At 46.8% G+C, this 23790-nt stretch overlaps 1 protein-coding gene across 1 annotated transcript in view; it reads right to left on the minus strand.

Moving 5' to 3' along the window:
• Positions 1 to 23784, minus strand: part of CPXM2 (carboxypeptidase X, M14 family member 2) — a 129106-nt gene extending 105322 nt beyond the window's left edge. The window contains exons 1-2 of the mRNA XM_046655037.1: positions 23469 to 23784; positions 13430 to 13528 (exon numbers count right to left, since the gene is read on the minus strand). The gene's annotated coding sequence lies outside the window, so the exon portion shown is untranslated. The remainder of the gene's footprint in view (positions 1 to 13429; positions 13529 to 23468) is intronic.
• Between the last annotated feature and the right edge of the window lie 6 nt (positions 23785 to 23790).

Here is a 23790-nt window from a genome sequence, read left to right on the forward strand (position 1 = left end):
TAGTGCTTATAAAGCCAAAAAAGGAATTAATGGCTCAAAATAGCATTTCTCAAACCTCAATCACTTGCTTATTATCTTCAAGAATTTTTCCATGTCCACGTACCACCTGCACTATTACTTACTTCATATTTTTATTTCAGTCAAGTAATATTAATGGAAATATGTTCATGTAACAGGAAACTTTCTTAGTAGAGGAGAACATGGGAAAATATCTTCATGATCTCGGGGTAGGCAAAAAGAAAATCGAAACATGAAACAAAAAGTACTGAAGGAAAATACTGATGGTCTGTATTAAATTTAAGAACATCTATTATTCAAAAAACACCATTACTAGAGTGGAAAGGTAGGCCAAGGAGTGCGAGAAGATATTTGCTATGCATGTATCTGAAAAAGGACTCATATCCATTCTATTTTCAAGAAAAGCAAACAAAAAACCCTCCTGTAAATCAACAAGAAAAACATGAAGCAAAAGACCTGAACAGACATTCACAAAAGAAGTGTTCCAATGATGAATAAGCATTAGTCACTAGCCTTCAGGAAAATGCAAAGTGAGACCACAACGAGATGCCAGCACACACCCACCAATATGAGCATGACTGCAAAGACAGATGTCAAACGTCGGTGAGGGAGTGAGGCAACCCTGCTGGCAAAAGTGTTAACTGGTAAAACCAATGTGGAAAACTCTCTAGAAGTATTTCCTAAAGATGAATACCCATGGTCTATGGCCCAGCAAGTCTACTTTTAGGTATCGGCCCAACAGAAACGCGTTCAAAGACGCATCAAAAGACTTGGAGCAGGATGATCCGGGCAGCACTATTTGCAGCAGGCCAAAACCGAAAACCACGCAAATGTGCATTACCATAAGAATGGATAAATAAATTATGGTATAGTCATGTAAGAGAATGCTATAAATCAGTGAAAACAAATGAACCCCGTAGCCACAGACAACAACAGGGATGAATCTCATGAACATAACATCAAGGGAAAGAAATCAGACACAAAAGAGTATACAGTATATGATTCCATGAATATGAAACACAAAAACAGGCGAAAGTGATCTCTGACGGTGGTTATTTCTGAGGAGAGGCAGGGCCAGGGACAGGCTGGGGCAGGAGCGAGGCCTGAGAGGTCCTGTCACATTCGATTTCTCATCTAAATGATTGTTATAATCGTGCATTCACATATCCGAGTGGTGCGTATGACAATCCAATGATTTATTCCCTTATGATTTCTAGACTTTTCTGTATGCATGTTATACTTTAATAATAAAAAGATTTAGCTTTTCCCAGCTACTATATCATACCATAACCAAACTAAGTTTATTTATCTAATTCAGAAAGAGTAGGAGAATTATGCTGAGTGGAAAAAAATCCAGTCTAAAAAGTTGTATACTGTATGATTCCATTTACCAAACACTCCTGAAATAACAAAATTAAAGAGATGGAGAATTAAAACCCACAGGCCTTAGGAACTGGGGAGGGAGTGTGTGGCTATAAAGAGGTGGCACAAAGAAGCCTTGTGGTGCTGGAACAGTTCTGCATCTGGTGGTGTTTCCATGAAGCTACACACGTGATACAACTGCACAGGACTACACGCACACACACACACACACACGTGTGCACATGTAACTGGTGGACTCTGAACATGCTCTGGGGGTTGTAACAACGCCTGTGGCCTGATTTTGGTTTTGTAGTACAGTTCTGCAGAATGTCAGCCCTGGAGGAGGCAGAGGGAAGGGCCTCAGGGCCCATTTGTTTGCAACTTCCTGTGGATCAACAATTACTCCAAAACAAAAAGGGTTTTTGAAAGGGATCTAAAAGGAAAAACTTTTATTTAATGTATCTCATAAAATCACCACTGTACAGAGGCAAGGCAGACTTTGGGGAACTCTAGCTTAAAATTGTGCAACTTCTCCCAAACTCATCCCAAAAACCTGTGAAGATGCAGATAAGGAAAGACTCCCCATAGTGCTTCAACCTAACGCCAGACGTGGAAGAATACTCACCACATGGGAGTCAGATGGAGACAGCTGAGGAGAAAAAGGGACGACCAGAGGAGGGGCAGAAAGCCCTTCATCCCTCTTGTAGGCCTCAATTTTGAAATCTGGGGTGTGCAGCAACTAGAAAATTGAACGCCCATCTCGAAAGCCCAGATGTGGCGTTCTGAGGTAGCCAGGTGCTCATCCCTCCTCCAGTCAACTTTCCACAACTGTTTGGATCTGAAACTCTCAGAAAACAACTGGACAGGAAGTAGGGGGAGGGCAAAGTGTCACATAGTATGACAGCATGGGGCAAAGACAAGAACACTGATGACAGCATATGTGTCCCGGGTACCCCGTCAGACCAGAGTGTCTAAGAACCAGCGGCAAGGGAAGAAGTTGGCACCTCAGAAAAGCAAAAATATGCGAACGATAAAAGGCTGCTGGAAACCGGGAACTGTGCTGGGGGTTGCGCGTGTTGACTGGGTCAACTTCTGTAGATCTGAAGAAGGGCTCAGTCTGTCCCCTAATGGGGAAATCGGACTGGATGTTGCCTCATTTGAAGATGAGTAAAGAACAAACACTAATGTATAGTCTGTGAGGAACAAAAATTCCACAAAAAGAACGTGAAAAGAGGAACCTCATCCAAAAGACTTGGAGAAATAATGTACCTTTGAAAGCACTTTGATGGAATAGCCAGGAAAAAATATTTTCCCAGAAATTGTTCATCCTAAGGACAGTGTAAGAGACATGGCCTCTACCTGCCATAAAAAAGATATGCTGAGGGGCTGGCCCAGTAGCGTGGTAGTTAAATTTATGTGCTCTGCTTCAGTGGCCCAGGGTTCGTGGGTTTGGAGCCCAGATGCAGACCTATGCACTGCTCATCAAACCATGCTGAGGCAGGCATCCCACATACAAAATGAAGGAAGACTGGCACAGATGTTAGCTCAGGGCCAATCTTCCTCACCAAAAAAAAAAAAAAAAAAAGGTATTCTGAAGTAAATATCATATATAGGATAGAAAAATATTTAAAGTAAGGCCAAATATCAAGAAAACTAAAAGTCCAAAGGCAGAATTAAAACCTACAAGGAAAGATCTACTATTTTTGAACTGGGATCTTTGCCAATACAGTGAAGAAAGATAAATAAAATAATGAGGTATAAGAAATGGAAAGGAAAAAACAAAATTGTCATTATTTAGCATATATTGTGATTTTATACCCAATTCCAAGTTAACGTATAAATAATTATTATTAATAAGAGTTTAGCAAAGTTGCCAGATATAAAATCAACATACAAAAATCAAGTGTACTCCTGTATACCAGCAATAGACAGAAAACAGAAACTAGAAACATCACAGAACAGCAATTTTCTAAGAATCAATCTATTAAAAGATTTGCAAGACCCATTTATTAAGAGATATTTTAAAAAGATATAACAAGGGGGGAGATACACCATGTTCATGGATTAGAAGACTCAATGTATAAATATGTTAATTCTCCCTACATTTATTTACGAAATCAATGCAATTCTAATCAAAATTCAAGAGTTTTTGAAGAATGTGACTAAGTGGTGTAAATACGTGTGTGTGCACATGCCCCTGCACACACACGTGTGAACGAGTCAAGAATAACCAAAACTTTTGAAGAAGAAGAAGGTCTCGCTGTACCAGATATTCCAGATTTGTTACAAAGCTATAGTCGTTAAGAGAGTGCAGTATTTCATGTATGGGTAGATAAATGAATTAATGATAAAGAAAAGCAAGTCTGAAAACAAAGTCGTGCACATATGGATTCTTGATATCCACCAGATAGTGTTAGCACAGCAAAACAGTGGGGGAAACAATTATCATTCCATTCGGGTATTATAAGGAAGAAAATAAAATTGAACTCTAATCTCATATCAAAAATAGATAAAAAACCAAAATCCATTCCAGGTGTTTGAAGACTGAAGTGTGAAAAATAAAAAAGGAAAAAGCAAACTTTTGAAGATAGCATAAAATATCTTTACGATTTTGGACTAAGAGGTATTTCTTAAACAAGTCACAAATCATAACTACCATAAAGAAAATGATTGATATATTTGACTACAATATAATTAAAAACTTCTGTTCATTAAAATAACCTATAAGAATGAAAACTAAGGCCCAAAAGCAGAGGGCATATTGCCTACCAACATTATAAAGTCAAAACTCATACTCAGAATGAATAAATCTCTAAGGAAAAAAATTAAACAGAAATTTCACCCAAAATAAGATATTCAAATGTATATGAAAAGATGCTCAACATCATTAATAATTAGGAAATGCAAATTACATCACAATGAGTTACCATTATACACTGGGATTGGCAAAACGGTAAAGTCTGATCATACAACAGATGTTCAGGACATGGAGCCATGGAGCCCCACACAATGCTGATGGGAAGTTAGAACGGCAAGGCCACCAAAGGAAAACAACTGAGCATTTGTTCAACAGTCGAGTTGAACACTGAACCCAGCCCTTGCGTACCTAAGTGTATTATACCTGGAGAAACTCATGCCCACGGGCACCAAGATGTGTGGACAAGAATTCTCATGGCAGCACTTTTCATAAACGATAGAAACTGGAAACAAGTCAAATGTCCATCAACATTAGAATGGATACAGAAATTGTTGTGTATTCCTACGATGGAATCCTATACAGTAAGGAAAACAAATGCACTAAACAAGTACAGTGTATAACAGTGAAAGAAAGATACAAGACCTGACAGAATACATACAGGATTCAGCCAAATAAATTTCAAAAACAGGCCAAATTTCAAACAGGCCAAAATAACTGCTTAGAAATATAAACATAAGTAGTAAAATTATTTGAACTAAAGAAACATTATTAACAAATTTGGGATAGAAGTTACCTCTAGCAGTGACAGGATAAAGATGTGATGGGGGAGACTGACAATGCTCTATTTCTTGACCTAGCTGATGGTTAAACAGAGTTGCCTTTATAAATATATGTTCAATATGTTTCATGTACTTTTTCTATATGTATGTTTTGTTTCACAATAAAAGTAGGAAATAGCCTTCATGAAGCAGTATGAGCAGAAACATTACTGCAGAAAATCATGTCAATGATGTGCTAACAAATCTGTAAAGCTCTCAGAATGCATATTGAAAGGACAGAAAACCAAATAGGAAATAGAGAGGACTAACACCAATGTTTTGGGGTTTTTTTTGGTGGGGGTACCTATAAAAGAGACAAAACTCCTTAAACATACTCTTACTATATGACCCAGTAATCATGCTCTTTGGTATTTACCCAAATGAGTTGAAAATTTTGTCCACACAAAAACCTGCACGTGAATATTTATAGCAGTTTTATTCTTTTTTTTTTTTTTTTAAGGTTGGCACCTGAGCTAACAACTGTTGCCAATGTTCTTTTTTTTCTTTTTCTTCTCCCCAAAGCCCCCTGGTACATAGTTGTATATTCTAGTTGTAGGTCCTTCTAGTTGGGGCATGTGGGACGCCAGCTCAGCGTGGCTTAATGAGTTGTGCCATGTCCGCGCCCAGGATCCGAACTGGCAAAACCCTGGGCTAGTGAAACCCTGGGCCGCCAAGTGGAGTGCGCAAACTTAACCACTCAGCCATGGGGCCGGCCCCTCTAGCAGCTTTATTCTTAATTGTCAAAACATGAAAGCAACCAGGATGTCCTTCAAGAGATGACAGATCAACAAATGTATGTGGTACAGCCATACAATGGAATATTATTCAGTGATAAAAAGAAATGAGCCACCAAGCCATGAAAAGACATGGAGGAAGCTTAAATGAATATTGCTAGGAGAAAGAACCCAGTCTGAAAAGGCTACATACTGTGTGATCCCAACTATATGACATTTTGGAAAGGGCAAAACTCCGGAGACAGCAAAAAGATCAGTGATGGCCAGAGGTTCAGGGGAGGGAGGGAAGAATGAATAGGAGGAGCACAGAGGGTTTTTAGGGCAGCAAAATTATATTATATGATACTGTAACGGTAGATACATGTCACTGTACATTTGTCAAAACCCATAGAATGTACAACAAAAAACCTAAACACTAACGTAACCATGAACTTTAGTTAATAAGAATGCATCAACACGGGGCTGGCCCCGTGGCCGAGTGGTTAAGTCCGCGCGCTCCGCTGCAGGCGACCCAGTGTTTCGTTGGTTCGAATCCTGGGCGCGGACATGGCACTGCTCATCAAACCACGCTGAGGCAGCGTCCCACATGCCACAACTAGAAGGACCCACAACGAAGAATATACAACTATGTACCGGGGGGCTTTGGGGAGAAAAAGGAAAAAATAAAATCTTTAAAAAAAAAAAAAAAAAAGAATGCATCAACATTCTTATCAGTTGTAACAAATGGACCACACTAATGAAAGATGTCACTAACAGGAATTTAGAGGAGGAAGGGAGATACATGGGAGCTCTCTGCACTTTCCCCTCATTGATCTAAATCTAAAACTGCTCTTCAATAAATAAACAGCAAAAAGAAAATTCATCAATGGGCTGATGATGTCTTAAAAAATAAAATTTATTGGAGCCAGCCTGGTAGCATAGTGGTTTGGTTCACATGCTCTGCTTCCGTGGCCTGGGGTTTGCAGGTTCAGATCCCAGCTGCAGACCTATACCCAACTCACGAAGCCATGCTGTGGCAGCATCCCACATACAAAATAAAGGAAGATTGGCACAGATGTTAGCTCAGGGTCAATCTTCCTCACCAAAAAAGTAAATAAATAAAATCTATCAAAATTAACTCAAAAGGGGGCTGGCCCCATGGCCAAGCGGTTAAGTCCACATGCTCCACTGCGGTGGCCCAAGTTTTCGCCTGTTTGGATCCTGGGCGCGGACATGGCACTGCTCATCAGGCCACAGTGAGGCGGCATCCCACATGCCACAACCAGAAGGACCTGCAACTAACATATACAACTATGTACCAGGGAGATTTGGGGAGATAAAGCAGGAAAAAAAAAAAAAAAGATTGGCAACAGTTGTTAGCTCAGGTGCCAATCTTCAAAAAAAAAAAAAGAATTAACTCAAAAGAATAGAAAACCTGATAGATCAATAACCACGAAAGAAAGTAAAGAATTATCAAAGAATTTCTTTTATGGAAAGTGCCAGTTCAAATGAATGCACACTCTAGTTCTTTCAGACTTTCAAGGAAGAGATCATTCTATGTTCCAGGCCTTTAGGAAGGATGGAAAGAGTCCAAGTGAATGACTGATGGGAAGCTCATTCGATGGGACCTAATAAGGTACAGCCGACCTTTATGGAGCATTTACTGTGTGTCAGCCACTGCTATAAGTGTTTTGTGCAAGTTATCTTATTTTATACTCATCCCAACCCTATGAGTATGTTCAATTATTATCCCCAATTTATTTTTGAGAAAATTGAGGCACAAAGAGGTTAAACAACATGCCCAAGGTCACACAGCTTTCATATATAAAGAGCTGTCCTTCATATATAAAGAGCTCTTAAAAATCAACACACATGCATGCATGCACACACACATCCTAATAGAACATGGACAAAAAGCTAGAAAAGCTGGTAAAAGCGCAAGTCGGTATAACCCTTTCTAGAGAGCAGTGACCACCCTTGGTGCAGTACCTCATCTAGGAAACAGAAGCTCAGGGAGTAGGTGAGCAAAGACACAGACACGAGGATGCAGCGCCGAACTGCTCACAACCAGGGGAGAAGTGGAAACAATGTGAATATTAGCTGTGACTCCATCACAAACTAGGAAACAATTTTATAGAGTGCTGCGAAAGAACAGTTGATGACACAAGACAATAACAATAGCGTATTAAATAAGAATAAAAGTTTAAAAAATAGGACTAGTCCAATTTTGCAAAAGGTGTATGTGTGATCTACTCACACAACTGTCATTTTGTTCTTGTACACACACACACACAGAGAAAAGATTGGAGAGAGAGACTCCAAAATGTTGACTGTAGTTTTCTCTGGAAGATAAGACTGTGGATTAAATTTATTTTCTTCTTTCTGTTTTTCTACATCTTCAAATTTTCAACAAGGCGCATTCACTACTTTTATAGTCAATATGTTTAATAAACCAGGAAAGAAATCTATTTTTAGAACAACTTCTACTTCAAAAAAGGATCTCATCACAGAAGCGCTGGGAAGATGGAAAGACAGGCAGAGTCACGGAACAAAACCCCAGGAGCGACAGGAAGCACACGTGCTGGCCCTCGTCACGTGGGCTCAAAGGAGGAGCACTGGAATTCCTCCTCCACAGATGGACTGGTGAGACCTTGGTCAACCAGAACCACATTGGGGTCAACTGGGTGACAGAAATGAATGGAGCATCTTATTGCCACCCACGGGCGCTACGGAGCACATCGGAGCTCTGTCCCTTGACGCCTCGTCTGGCAGGTATTTCTCTGCTGGCAAGTCCACAGTGGCTCTGGTTTTAGACCAAGGCTGTGAAGCCCGCGGCCCCAGGCTGGCCGCATGGCGCGCAGAGTATTAATAAACACCCTCAGTTTACAGCCGGCTGCAGCAGGCAGCCAGCCCAGGACCCCGAGTGGAACCCAGTGAAGACCCTGTGACAAAACCACTGGAGGGACAAAGTAAGTCTCTCCAAATTGTAAAGGAAGGCTAGAAAGGCATGTTTCATTTTAAAGACTAAAGAATACTGTTGAAAGCATGTTTAAGATAGAGAAAAGAGCACGGAGTGGGGGAGCACTTGGTCGTCCAGCGCCCACATTTCTCAGGCTTCCTAACCAAGGTTTGTCCTAGACAGCATAGCCCTTTCCCTACTCTGGCCCTTCGCCTCCCCTCTCATTCCAGAGGCGTCTGAAATTCAGATGTGACCATTCACCACAGTGTCTGCCCGGCAGCGAGACCACGTCAGCCACCCCTCCTCCAGGGTCGGGAGTCTGGGATCTACTCCACGGCCCTCAGCGGCTGCCCCAGAAGTCTGGGGGAAGACCAGAGAGGAGCCCCAGAGCACCACCTGGCTGCCCCACAATGGGGACAGGCTCACAACAAGGGCTTGGATGAAAACCAAACTGTCTGCAACATGATGGACAGTCCTCACGTTTAAAACACACACACATTGGGCACCTCAACCCCCAAGCATGGTACCTGGGTGAAGCCTCAGATCTCAAGTCTCATCCAGCCCAGGGATGAGGGAGAAGCACCAGGAGCACCCATTCACCAAAGTGCATCACTTGGGGAGACCATCCTACTCCCGTGTGGGCGGGAGATCATGTTTCTGTCCCATAGATCTTGCTCAGAGAACCGAAGCCAAAGACCACTTCCTGTGGAGGGCCAGCCCTGCTGTTCCGGGTTATGGAGAACCCACTTGAACACACACGGAACACCCGTTCTGCGCCCCAGAACACTCATTCTGGCCCAGGCAGGTGCTCAATAAAAGAATTTGGCATTTTTTTCAAGTGCTGCCGCCAATACTGGGAATATCCTGAGAACCAGACAGGGATCCTACTTTTAAGTACTCACAGCCTCCCAGAGCAGAAGAGCCATGCATAGGAATCCCTGTGATGTGAGAGAGGAGGGGACCAGGACTATGAGGAAGAGGTAGAGGAAATCAAAAGAGAGGTGATCAGGGCAGGCTTCCTGGAGGCAGCATTTGCAAAACCCTGAAGTTCCAAAGCAGGAGTTGGCAAGCTAGAGCCCGTGTGAGGGCCAAATCCAGCCCAGCCCCTGTGTTCCTACGGCCCATGAGATAAAAATGGTTTTTATATTTTTCTAATGGTTACACTTTAAATGGTTATTTAAGAACCTACATTATATCCTTTGCTTCTTGGCATATAATTTTTACAATCTGATCCTTCAAAAATGTCTGCCAACTCCTGCAACTAAGACACAAAAAAATCCCAAGATAGCAAATAAAAATCATAGCTAATGTCTGCTGACAGCTCACTGTGTGCAGAGTGTGCTATTCTGCAAACCCTCTTCCATCTCCACAGTAACCCTGCAGAGGAAACATTACCCCACCTCACAGGGGAGGAAACTGAGTCAGAGAGAAGTTAGTACTTTGCACAGAGCCTCACAGCCAGTGAGAGCAGAGCCTGACGCCAACGCTGTGCCCTTGATCACCAACTTAGATGCTGTCCAGTTCCCTATGGAGGAAATCCGTGAGCTGGGCTTGCAGCACAAGACATGCATAGGGACAAGCCCTTGTCTGGCTGGAAAAAAAGGGGAGCAGAGGCCAGAAATGAGTCAAATCCTAGTGGGCTCTGAATGCTAAGTAGGGAATTATTCTGTAACCAAGGCATGGTAAACGACATGGGTGTATGGTAATTTCACTGCAACATTGTTTATAGTAACAAAATATGTCCATCATTAGGTGGTTAAATAAATTATGGAACATCCCTTCAATGGAATGCCATGGAATCTTTTAAAAAAATGAGGATCTTCCTTATCTTCACTGTATTAGTCAGCTACTGCTGTGTAACAACCACTCACAAACTCTTAGTGGCACACAAGAAGCATTCACTTCTTAGGCATCTACAGATGAGCTGGGCTCACCAGCAGGCTCTAGGCTGCAGGTTGGGCCCATACCTGTTCCACTCATCTCTCGGCCCCCAGGAGCAGTGGCCTAGGCTCGTCCATTCTTTTTGTGGAGATGCCAGAGGGGCAAGAAGCAAATGGACACAAGCAAAGCCTCTTTAGCCTCCACTCACAACTGGCACCTGTCACTCCACCTCAGTCTATTGGCTTCAACAAGGCACAAGGACCAGCCCAAAGTCAAGTGGTTTTCACCTTTTGTGACAGGAACTGAAAAGTCACACAGCAAAGGGGGTGGAGATGGGGAATGATGAAGAACCAGACCAATAACTCAACCAAACGCAGATACTGTTATGGAACAACATCCAAGATGAAGTGGGGTATTTGCCACAGCTGACGCTGCTCCTTAGTCATAGTGACAGCCATGGACATACTCTCTCCCTCAGAGGGGAAGTTCCCCAGGGTGAAGTCCACATCTGATACAAGCCCTTTGATGCCATCCACTCATGTAATTGGTTGTGGTTAATATCTGTACTGCTCACCACCTGGAAAACGATGCAGGTGACATCTGTTCCACCTGCCACCTTGCGCATGATGTAGGTGACATCTGTTCCACCTGCCACCTTGCACATGATGCAGGTGACATCTGCTCCACCTGCCACCTTGCACACGATGTACGTGACATCTGTTCCACCTGCCACCTTGCACACGACGTAGGTGACATCTGCTCCACCTGCCACCTTGTGCATGATGTAGGTGACATCTGTTGCACCTGCCACCGACTCCATTCTGCCACATCTCCAGCAAGGCCCCTTAGTGCGACCTGAGGAGATGCTGAGAGGAGGATGGACGCAGGGTCCTGAGCATGCCCAGCTGCACATCGGAGGCCCCGTTCTGCCCAGCACTACCCCACAGGCCTGTGTTCCTAACTGCGATGCCACCACCTCAGGCACAGCACCTCCCTTCATCACCTCTCTCCCTCTTGCATTTGCACATCAGGGGCCCCCACAGCTTCTCTGCCCTCCAAGGTCGTCACCCTCAACTCTTCAACTGTATTTTAACAGAAGAGCAACGTAAAGAAGTGTCACAGACCAGAACCACGTCCAGGATGCTCAGGGACTCAGAGCCATAACGGCTGCTTTTGAGATCAGCCATCCCAAGCTGTTCAGACAGAGCCCCAAGGCCAAGGTCAGGGGCCAGCATGGGGTGGGGGGAGTGTACATGTGGCAGAAAGGAGGCAAGTTCAGACTTCACTGTGCATGTGTGTGCATGCATTACACGCGTGTGTGCGTGGAAACGGCGCTTGAAAACTCTTTCTGAAAATATCCTCCAAAATTTTAATAACTTCCAATTCTGGTAATGAAGAACTAATATAATTCAAACCACCCCTTGTGCTGAACCTACTAAAAAAATCTGGACAAAATATTTTTTTAAATATGTTTCAAAGCACTTAAGAATTTGCAAGAAGTGAAGAACTCCCAGGCCAGATCTGACAGCAGCAAGAAGCCAGCGAGGTGAGGCCAGCAATCGAAGCCGCTTTAGCCTGCTGGCATTTGCCATCCCGAAGGAACAGCAGGGGTTTTATCAGCCTGCTGGAGCAAGGGGACAAAAAGTCATGGCCAAGGCCCATCCACAGCGGGGAGTGTCATGACCACCCATTTAGTCAAAACCCCAAAGGACCACACTATCAGGGGTACCCGGCAGAAACACAGCCCCAGCGTCGCACTGTGTCCTCAGATCACCCACCCGATATGCAGGGTCCTCCTGATGGCAACGGGTCCAGGACATGAAATTACAGCGCAGCGAAAATGGAATGCAATTCTCCTTTGTTAAGTGATCGCAGAAAGTCATTGCTGTTGGACGGCTGTTTTTATTTTAGGATGCACTGTTAGTCATATCTACGATTTCTTTGATGGTGAATTCTTGATTAGAAACACAGCCCAAATCATTACACCATGCCTAAGGGAACATGTGACGCCCTTTGTGACAATCAACTCTGTTACACGGTTTACGGGCTCACATGGCAGCTGAAACGGATCCTGCCTCTGTAAATGCAGATTTGTGAAACATTCTGTTGATTTTAAGCAGCTGTACTGCTAAACAGAAAATCTAGAATCAGAAAATCTTGGGCTCGAATCCCTGTTTTGCCACTTACAAACTGTATAACCATAGACAAATGACCTATGATACCGAGTCTCATTTTCCTTACCGGTAATAATAATCATAGTAATACCCGCAATACTCAGAAGGGCATCGGGAGACGTCAAATATGAAGTCCAGTGCCTGGCAAACACTGAAACTTAAGGGCTTAATAAATGGTGACATTACTAACATTAGCAGAAATGTGATCCTAAATACCATAGTTTAGAGTAACAGAGATACAATAATAACAATGGTAATAGTTAGTAACAGCCAATAGCTACAGCTAGTGGGCCAGAGTCCGCCCATGAGTCTAGAACTAACGGCTTCAACCATCCAAAGGCAAGTTATTGAAGGACCACTATTCTTACAGGACAGTAAGACGCCAGGCCTAGCATCTCAGGCTTCGGAAGTAGAAGACTTCATCTCTGACCCCAGAGGCCCCTGGTTCAGTTGGGAGCTAAGAAATGCATGCCCAAGGCTGACGGCAGCTATGTGGCACTACAAAAAAGGAAATGATGCCTTCGGGGAGGAGGGGGAAGGGCAGGGAAGGGAGCCAAGAGCTCCGGGACACTCAGAAAGGACTTTCGCAGAGCCAGTCAGGAAAGTGTGGCTGTGCGTTACTGTGCACCGTGGGAGAGAGAGCGTCTGTGCATGGCTCCACCCCATACGGATGGTGCAGAAGAGGCAGCAGGCCCCAGGCAGCCCAAGCTGGGGAACCTGCAACCGGCTGCTGCACCGGGGGCCCGTGTCCTCCCCGGATGGCAGACAGATCCAGGGCAGGAGGCTGTCCGCAGGGCCTCACTCACCCTCTCTGACATCATCACGGGCCACGGGGATGCTGTGATCATCACTGGCAGCCTTCTCAGAGCTCTTGCTTCTCACGCCTTTTCTGTTGCTATTTTTACCTAAAAAGAGAGAGAAATGCTTTGACTTCCAGGTATGTCCAAGTCACCCCAGGACAGCGAGCACTTGACCATCTTCTCCTGCAACGCAGCCGTCTCCACCCTCTGCCTCCCCGGTCCCCAGTGACGGTCCTTGTCAGATGCTCATGGCTGAAGGGAAGGAAGCGTGTTACTGTGAATAGCCAGGGAAAGAAACACCCTAATAAAACAATGTATACTGGCAGGTCCTTACCGTTCCGGGACTACAAAACGCCCTGTGACGGTACCTTTGACCCTCACTGGGGCCCAGAGAGTGACACCACGTCTGTCAATGAGACGGAGCAGGCACTCTGGACTTTGGACCCCAGAGACAGATTTCCCACCACGCCGAGCTCCTCCCACCTAACTCTCTCCAAGGCCCTGGCTGGGTACCTGCTGGGTGATGATGCTCCCACCAATTGGAGGGACTTCTTTTTTTTTTTTTTTTTAAGATTTTTTGTTTTCCTTTTTCTCCCCAAAGCCCCCCAGTACATAGTTGTACATTCTTCGTTGTGGGTCCTTCTAGTTGTGGCATGTGGGATGCTGCCTCAGCGTGGTTTGATGAGCAGTGCCATGTCCGTGCCCAGGATTCGAACCAATGAAACACTGGGCCGCCTGCACCAGAGGGCGCGAACTTAACCACTTGGCCACGGGGCCAGCCCCTGGAGGGACTTCTTATCAGAGCCTAGGAAGCCTCCTGCTCATGCCCCACTGACCCGCCCCCCCCCAGTTTTCTCTCACACTGTGCTCCCTCCCCCTCTGCTCTAGAAACACTGGCCTCCTTTCAGCCTTCAGTTCACGTTTTCTCCCCACTAGAACTTGGCATGTGTTGTTCCTTCTCCTGGAGCACCCTTCCATTCAGTCTCCATCTAATTAACTCCTACTGATCCCCCAAATCTCAGCTCTGCCATCCCCTCCTTGAGATGGCCTTCCTCAACTCCTTACATAAATCAGTGCCTCCTTTGATGAGTTCTGATAACACCTGTCTTTAGGAAAGTTGCCTCCATGCAGAGCCTGATGCAGGGGTTCAGTACACATGATGTATTGAGGGAGGGGAAAAGGAGAAAGGGAGGGAAGAAGTAGGATGGGGAGAGGAAGGAGCTAAGCTAGGCTGTGTTCCCAATCAGAGTCTGACTCAGCGGGATCCCATGGGGAGCACTGGAGTAGGAACTGCACACAGTGTTGTCCCCACCTTGAGACAAGGGGTCACCTTTTCTACTACAGGTTAGCCTCTGGCTACAGACCGATCAAGTGGGGAGGAGGAGATGGAGCCTTCCAAGGGCAAGGCTTCCAGAGAAGCTGTGAGCAGTCATAGCCAACACCCAGTAGCTGGGGGATGGGAGCCCCTGAGGGAAAAGAGGTCCTGGGTAGGCACCAGCAGCCTCCACTCAGGTGCCACACACACCTGTCCTGTGCAGCATTATCACACATGTGTAACACATGTTGGTCTATTCATGGGGTCAGGAACTGCAACTGGCTATGCTCACTGCTCTCTCTCCAGAATCTGGTACGTAACAGACTGTGACGAATGAATGAATGAATGAATGAATGAATGACCAAACAGACAAAAACAAGAGGATGGGCAGGTCTGTGGAGAAAGATGCTTAGTTTGGACTTTATAAAGTAAGCTGAAATACCAAAAACATCTAGTGGATAGTGCCAATTAATGAAATCATTTCAGAACGTTTTATAATCACCAAAAAAAGGCTGTTTATCAAGCAAACCTTAAATCTTCCAAAAATTCCAGGGGTGCCCTGGGCCCAGCCAAGGGCAATCCTCTCTCCATCACAGTCTTGGGTGATGCCCACAGGGAGTGTCTTTCATTTTTCACGTAAGCTGAAAAGTCACAAAATTAAGTGTCCGCTTCAGGTCAAGGAAGTCACTAAACCAAAATGTTCAGAAAAGTTGGAGGAGAAAGGTTGACCCAGAGGACCTGGGTGTGTCTGACATCAGCCTGATGTCACCTTGGCATCTCTCCCACTGCTGTGGGTAGGAAGGTCAGGGCCAGCAGACCTCCAAAAACAGCCTCTTCTGAAAGAGCCTGACGAAGGTCTGGGAAGAGCTCGATTGTTCGAAAATATGGTGCCATAACTTTTGAGAAGGCAGACTCTGATTTGGCAGAAAGATAAGATGTTAAGGAAAAAAAAGCTCTACAAAATATGCGAGGAAAAAGCCAAAGTTCTGGGAACAAATGTTCCATCCCATCCCTCCTCGAAAGTCGGCATTCGTTGCAAGCTTTCTCTCTGCCAGGACAACCTCTCAGGAGCTCCATCGACAAGGAGTAAGAGTCCAAGAGTGTGGCCCACTGACGCCCTCAGCCTCAGCGCCATGTGGCCGATCCACGCCCATGATACCAGTGTCCCCGCTCAGCTCCAGGAATCCAGTAAAGGCCTGGAGAAGGGGCACACATGTTACCACCTCTAAGAGTTTAATTCCCCAGGGGGACCAACATGTGGGGGACAGAATCTCCAAAGGCAGTGACAAAGGAGCAGAGACAACAGGCAGGGCCCTGCCACCTTCTCTGGGGAGGAAGCGGTGGTTCCTGGTTCCACACAGGTCCATGGAGCTGGTCCAGGTTCTGCCACCGCACTGACCACGGCGGGACCTCGTGTGACCCACTCCACCTCTCCACGCTCCGTTCCCTCTGCAGTACCAAGAGAAGACTCGGCACCTGCCTCAATGGAATTTAGGGGGAGGAAATAAACAATACATAATATATGTCAAGTGCTCAGGGCAGTGCCTGACCTCAGGAACCACTGAATAAAAGACAGCATCCATCTTTTCATCATTAATATTATTATCAAGCCCCCACACGTCACAAAGCCCCACTCCAGCTGCTGGAAGAGTAACAGCCAACATGTGGAGTGTGATTCATAATTGACAAGGCATTTCCACAGATTATAACGTTCGATCTTGGCCAAGTACCCATCGAGGGCAGGAAGCTTACTATGAACACTATGTTACAGATGGGGATACTGAGGCTCCGAGGGGAAAAGAGACCCACCCAAGGTCACTGACACAGCCAGGAGGAGGCAGAGCAGGAGACTGACCGCACGTCTCAGCCTTTCCCAGCCCCCTCTTCTCTGCAGCAAGAAGGCAACAGATGGCCTGTACAGATGAAAGAAGAGAGTAGAGTGGAAATGGTGCACAGAGAAGGAGCCAGAATCAAATCAACATCTCCATCTGGGCTTCACGACAAAACTGAATTCCTTAAAAGTAGCAAACCGAACTGCCAGTGCAGGCCACATGTTCTATTCTGGTCTATGGTGATAAATAGAATGCTTCTTGGTTGATAGGAAACTATTTTTTCCCCTCTCTGTACAAGGAGCTTACAGTAGCAACCCCCCAGAAACTGAAGAATTCTTTGCTGCATATTTGCATTTTCCCCAGGAAATTCCAGCCCAACCATCTGCGCTCGCGCTCTCTCTCTCTCTCTCTCTCTCTCTCTCTCTCTCTCTCTCTCGTGAAGGATTCAGCCAGGGCTCTAAGCTCCTTGCTTGCCTCCTGTTAAGGAGCCCACATGAGGAGGAAGGTCTCCCCCAAATGCACAGGGGGCTCTTGGGGGCTCCCCAGAAATGCAGCCTTGTGGCATCGGGACAGATGGTAATTACAGCTTTTTAAACACCACAACACATGCACATCTGCAGAGACCTCTGGCACATGAGAGCCAGGAGGACTCTGCAGGTGACGTGACAATCCTAAACAAAAGTGGCTACAAGTGCTCCAGTGGGTGTTAGTGGGGAGAGGGCCCTGGCGTAGGGAGGGAACAGCCTGCGCCCTGCAACAGCCAAGCTCCTAGTGGACACAGGCTTCCCAGGGCTCAGGTGAGTTCTGAAAGGCAGGCTGAGCGGTTGAATGAGGTGCCAGCTTCCACTAACCAGCAACCTGGAGGGTCTGGGGTGGAGAAACGGGCACCAATACAATTTCCTAAGTACCTTTTACGAGGGCTAGACCAAATCAATCAACCAACCAACCAATCGATCAAACCCCTCCCCTCCCCCCGTCTCTGCTTTGTCTTCTCTTATCAGTCTCTGCCCTCCTCTGGGCCAGCCTTTTGTGCAGAAGACTTGATCTCCATCAGGGTCCCTAGGGCATGAGGGACAGCCACTCCCAGCCTCTGTGCAGCAACGGCCACCTTCCTGACTTACAACCAAATAAGGGGCTCAGAACAGCAGCAGGGGCATGTGCAGGGCACCGTGATACCTGCCTGTCTCAGTCTGGGTTCCACCTAGAAAAAGCCTGAGACCAGGTCCTGGTGCAGGAGTGTATCCAGGAGGAGACTTCATGAAGCATAGGTGAAGACGTGGAGGGAGAAAGACGCCAATCACCCAGATTGCACTGTTGAGCAGGACCCACTGGGACTCAGCCTGCTGGGGACTCTGGGGAACCGGGTGGAAGGTGCCTCTGACCCATCCCTCCGAATGCTGAGAGGCCGCCCGCTGACCCACCCAACCTCACACCCCCTCGGGAAGCGTGGCTTATTACTATTCCCGTGTCACAGAGAGGAGTCCGAGGCTTGGAGAAGTCACATGTACCCATGAGAGGGACAGCCAGATTCTGATCCCAGCTCTCTCTGAGTCCTGAACAAACTTTGCCAAACACCTACATGTGCCTAGCACAGATCGAGTATACCATGACAATCTGTGACAGCAGAGCCTTAAATTAACATTTGAAGGTGTTTCGTTCCCCTCCAACCATCGTATGATGCCTGGACAAGTAGCCAACTGGCTGCCAGCCAGTTAGGAACATGAGCCCTTCCCAGTTGCCATCCAAAGACACCCCAATTTCATGGGCTTCATGATCCCAGAGCACCAGCTATGGTGGCAGGGACCTGAGAAGGCCATAGAGGGCACAGCCATTGCTGGAGTCACCAAACCTGAGACCTCAGGCTCCCTGATCCCCCAGGGACATCCAGTGGAGACCTCACCTCAAAACTCAAGGGACCATGGACCAGGTGGCCATTGTCCCAGCAGTGAAGTCACCATCCACCATGAGATCTGCTAGCCAAAGAGACTTGAAACACATGGAGACATGATGGCTATTTAGAAGAACCACAGCATCCAATCCCACTTCCCCAAACATGGGAGTGTTCCCCGTTCATTATCCAGGCACAAACCCTGGGTTCTGGAACCATGGGCACAGGCGGGGGGATTTGCCAGCATGAACAGTTGACTTTGGAAAGCATTTTGGAAAGAGAGGTGGTGTCTTAGAAAGCTGCTTGCTGATGTACATGAAACAACCTTTTTTATAAAAGTTCCTTTCCCTCGGAATTTTGTAAGGAGTTTATCTGGACAAAACACTTTGAATTTAACTCTTCAAGCAAGCACATGACATCACGATATAAAGATTTCTTGTTATTTGTTTAGCTGAGAGCGTTGGGATTACTCTTAAAATACATATTGACATATTTACAAACACATCCTCCCAATCCTCACGCTCCAGCTTTGCCCAAGAGAAGATGTTTCCACCTAAAGGCCAAACACAGCAAGATGCCCCAAAGAGAGAGGAGGCAAAGCTTAAAAGTGAAGCTCTTTCCAGCAACTGGCTTGCAGCGCACACAACAGAAAGGTCTTTGTTTACAACCAAATATGCTCAAATAACAACTCTTGGTCACTCCCACCCCCTACCCCACCATGGCTGGAGCACAACACAGTACAAAATGCAAACTCGCGGATTCTGGGCACAGACATACAAACAAACGTGGCTTGCTGCCCACTCTGCAAATTCCACGGGCTCAGGACTGTGGACCGGGACCGTGGACATGATGCAGGCGTGCACATATTCAAATGGTGGCGCATTCTCGCCAGTCCTTGAAGAAAGCAACAAATAAACAAATCAGCACCCAAAAGTTAAGGTGACATGACTTCACCTATTTCTAACCAAGGCACAATGATGGGAAAGAAAAAAATCTTAAATCACTTAGAGTCTTGTTTATTAACTTGTTTGTTCCTTCCTGCCACTTGGGAGGGAACAAGTAAGGGAGTTATATACAACTATGGTTTACTTCTCTGTTCCATTTTATTCTCTAAAAAGAGATGGCTACAAACCAAGGTCATCCATTTGGAGATGACATGCAAAGTAAGTGCACCCCAATTCCACTGCTGTGCGTAGAATGTGGTCCCTTATCTTACTCATCACCCTGGAATAATGAAAACTGGAGACCTCAGACTCACTCTCTGGATCCCAAAGCATTACCACTGCAAGGATTTAGGAACTACCGAATTTGGCTAGAAACAGCTGAATACGTGGAACTAGAGAGAAGCACGTTGTCAGGTCCCCACGAGGAACAACATTCTAGCCATCAGTGCTGATCATCCAGTGAATGGGCAGTCTTGGGAGGTGGTGAACCCATCAGTGGCAGTGTGAGAGCAGAGACTGGGCAGGCCACTCTTGAGATTGTGTAGAACAAGAATTTGTACACAATGACCACTTAGTTTCCTTCAAATACTAAAATTTGGGGATTAACTGATTTTCACAATAAGGACCTCAGAAACTGTATAATATGGAGTCCTACTCAACCTCAGGAAAGGATTCCACAGTTCTGTATCCTGATGGTGGTGGTTCCATGAATCTGTACATGTAATGAAATTGCAGAGAACTACACACCCCCCCCACGAGTGCATGTAAAAACTGGTGAGATATGAGGTATGCAATCTAGTTAATAGTATTGTACCAATAACAATTTCCTGGTTTTGATATTGTATATAGAAGTGATTCTCAACCCACTGGGGACATCTGGCAATGTCTAGACATTTTTCGTTATTGCAACTGGAGGGAGGGCGCTACTGGCACGTAGTAGGTCAAGGCTAGGGATGCTGCTAAGCATCCTACACAGCACGGGACAGCCCCCTCACACACACAAACACAATTGGCCCAAAATGTCAATACTGCCAAGGTTGAGAAATCCTATATATAGTCCTAAAAGATGCTATCATTGGGGGAAGCTGGGCAAAGGGTACACAGGACCTCACTGTACTATTTTTGCCATTTCCTGTGAGTCTATAATTATTTTAAAATAAAAACTTAAAAAACAATTTTTTTTTTAATCCCACTCTATTCAGTATATCAGGGCTCTCCTTCTCTGGGAATCTGTCAGCCACTTATGGAAAAATGCAATGCTCTCAATTAACCAAAGGATTCAGCTGGCCAAGCCATTCCCGGAAAATGTCAGCACAGGACGTCCATGGCACATTTCTGTGGCAGCGTGAAAGAACAGGCAAGGGTCAAAGCCAAACTCACACCAACATCAAGTCCCCAGTGCCCTTGGCTCCTTAAACAAATCTTCCTATGAAATTAAGACGAGACTCCCTCCTGGAGCCTGACACACAGACCATTTGCCTTCCATCTTCCCTTGAGCCCAACCTCTACCCAAGGCTACCTGGAAAACACTTTATCATCTGCAAAGACAAAGCAGATGATAGATTTTTAAGCTATTATGTATGCTTTTACATTCTTATTCATCTCTAACCCCTCACTCCTGCCTCACGTACCATCCCCACGGTCGGTGAAGCCAAGTCCAGAAGTTCACCTTAAACACTCCAACCATGGCACAACGTTCCTTCCTCTGTAAATGCATTCCTAAGATATTATGACAACCTGCTCACGAAATGGTCCGAGGCAGAGATGAATGCTTTTATGACATCACGAGCAGTACTATATCAGGCCACCACTTAAAGCGGGAAAAAATAATTTTCTCTTAATACAGTCTAAAACTATCATTGATTGACTCCCCTAATCAAGGTCATTCTTAAACCAATCTCCCAGACCTGGGATCCAGCATGGAGGGTTCCACTGGCCAAGTGCCAAAAAAAAAAAAAGGACAGGAGTTGAAAGTATGTGATGAAAGTCACACTTAGCTTGTTATAGTTCAGGGTGCTCTAAAAAGCCCCAAGAATTCATTAGAAATGTGGCAGGCCTGGAGGAATTCCTCTGGAAGGCCTTGAAGATGAGTCTCTGGAATTTCCAAGGACCTGTTTTCAGTTTGGGGATCAGCGACCCAGTCCTCAGTACACCTGCAGTGACATTCTCCAGTCCCCCAACTTCTGTGCACTCCCCGAGGGTGGGAGTGGGGCTGTCTTGCTCTCTCCACTCCCAGGACCTCACCCAGCACCTGGGGTTGAGCGGGTTCTTGGTAACAAACTGCAGGATGAATGAACAGTTCACAGAAGGGCTAGCACACCCATGAGTGGGCACACTGGAGCTTCTGTTGAAAAGCTTGTAGGACAAGCGGCAAAGTGATATGAGGCAGCAGGTGCCAGGCTTCCTGTGCGGATGAAGAGGCTGAGGTCCAGGAAGCTGGGTGCTGAGCCCCAGACCTGGATGTGAAGTGTGGTCTTCAAACTCTCAATCTGGGGCCCCTTTCACGTCGTCCCCAGGATCTGCCCAGTAAATACCAGAACCCAACATACATGTCTCCCACCCCACCCCACCATGCCCAGTGCTGCACTAAACACATAGCAGATACTAAAAAACAAAAACGTGCAAATTTCATTCAAACTACCAAACAAAAAAGGCCTTGAGTTAAAAAGCAAAGGAGTACTGTCAAACCTCCAAGCCAGCGAGTGACACTGAGCAGGTTGCTTAAACCGTCAGAGCCTCAAGTTCCTCATCTGGAAAATCACAAGAATACCGGCCCCTTAAAGCCTCTGAGAGAATTAAAAAAGTTGTGCATGAAGCTCACAAACAGTCACAAGGTTCTACAAATAACTGTCTCTTCCCACTCCTACTCCTGTTGTTAATCCACTGTGACTTTTACAAATCTTAATTCCCATAATTCCCCAGAAAATATGTGAGATTCTGGAAGCTTCTGTTCAGGGTTACACAACTCATGGAATTGCCTGCCAATTTACAGAGTTGCCCAAACTCAAATACAACAGGACCACCCCCACATATGTGCAAAGGGGCTGCTGGGATGGGTCCACACATTCAAGAGTTGTGTCCCCATCTGCACCCCTCTCCCACTGCTCGCTGCTGACTGCCATGAACAGTTTAACCAAACCAAGGCGATTCCTTCCACGCCAGCAGCTGCCCAATGGGGCCACCAGCACGGATCTGCTTTCGGTCTCCTTTCAGAGACTTTGGCCACAATCCTGCACACTTCTCAACCTTGAAATACTAGGACCACCGCCCTCTGCAACTTGAGCAAAGAACACTCCCAACAATTAAGAGAAAGTCCCCCTTCAAAGGAGTGTAACAAACCGAATGGAAGTCATTTCCCCAAGACGGGACTGGCAGACACTGGGGATGGATTCAAGAAGCGTGTGAGAGATGGACGGATGACACCACGCCCCAGGCGGCCTGGTGCTGCTGGCCTTCCCCCGCAGCCTGCACCTGGCTAGCTCCACCGACACCAGAGCCTGCCTGTAGCCCGAGGCTGTGACACCCTGTCCCAAGTGGGCAGAGGACTCAAGGGACCCATAGAAAGTGGGAGGGAGTGAGCTGAGAGGGACACGGGCTGGGTAAGGGCCCCTGTGGAGCTTTCCCCAGAAGGCCATTGTGCCAAAACAGACCGGCCGTCCACATGGCCAAATCGGAAATTCATTCTCGGGAAAACGCCCCGTACGAAGATTGGAAAAGTAGGCAGAGAAGGAAGAAGTGGCCGGCAGAAAGATCCTTTGCCAAGTAAATCTCAAACTTGGAGCAGGAGGGACCAGCTCCCCAGGCAACTTGGCAGCTGCACAGCTCTCTCTCCACCTGGGAGGGAATGCTGGTCACCTTTAGGTTCCGGGAAGCCCCGAGGGATCAGTGGGACGCGCACAGCAGTCTCCAGGGAGGCGGGGGGCCAGAGATGGGCAGGCTCGGGGGCTCTCTCATCCCAGACACACGGAAAGGGAAGCCAGCTGTCCCCTCAGACCCAGCGGCCACCGCTGGGAGAGACGCGGCCACGGGCGCCCCCTCGGGCCGCCCCGCGCAGAAAGTTACTTACCTGGGGGAGAGGTCTCCGGAGCCAACTTCTTCTTGGGCGCTTTCTTGGGCTTGCTCGCCTTCTTGGGCGGCCTGTGCTGGGACGGGCGCGGCTGCCGCTCCTCCTCCCCGTCCCCCGCGGGCAGCGGCGGCGAGAAGGGCTCCGGCTCGGGCTCGGGGTTCGGGCGCGCGTGGTAGGGCTCCCGGCTCCAGATCTCCTGCACGGAGTAGTCGGGGTCCTCGAGGGCTGCGCCGCGGGCCCCGACCCCGGCCAGGGCCACCGCCAGGAGGGCGAGGGCCAGGGCCAGGGCCAGCGCGGCGGCCCCCCCGGCGGGCCATGCCCG

The sequence above is a fragment of the Equus quagga genome, chromosome 2 (assembly GCF_021613505.1).
Source record: "Equus quagga isolate Etosha38 chromosome 2, UCLA_HA_Equagga_1.0, whole genome shotgun sequence".
Taxonomy (NCBI): domain Eukaryota; kingdom Metazoa; phylum Chordata; class Mammalia; order Perissodactyla; family Equidae; genus Equus; species Equus quagga.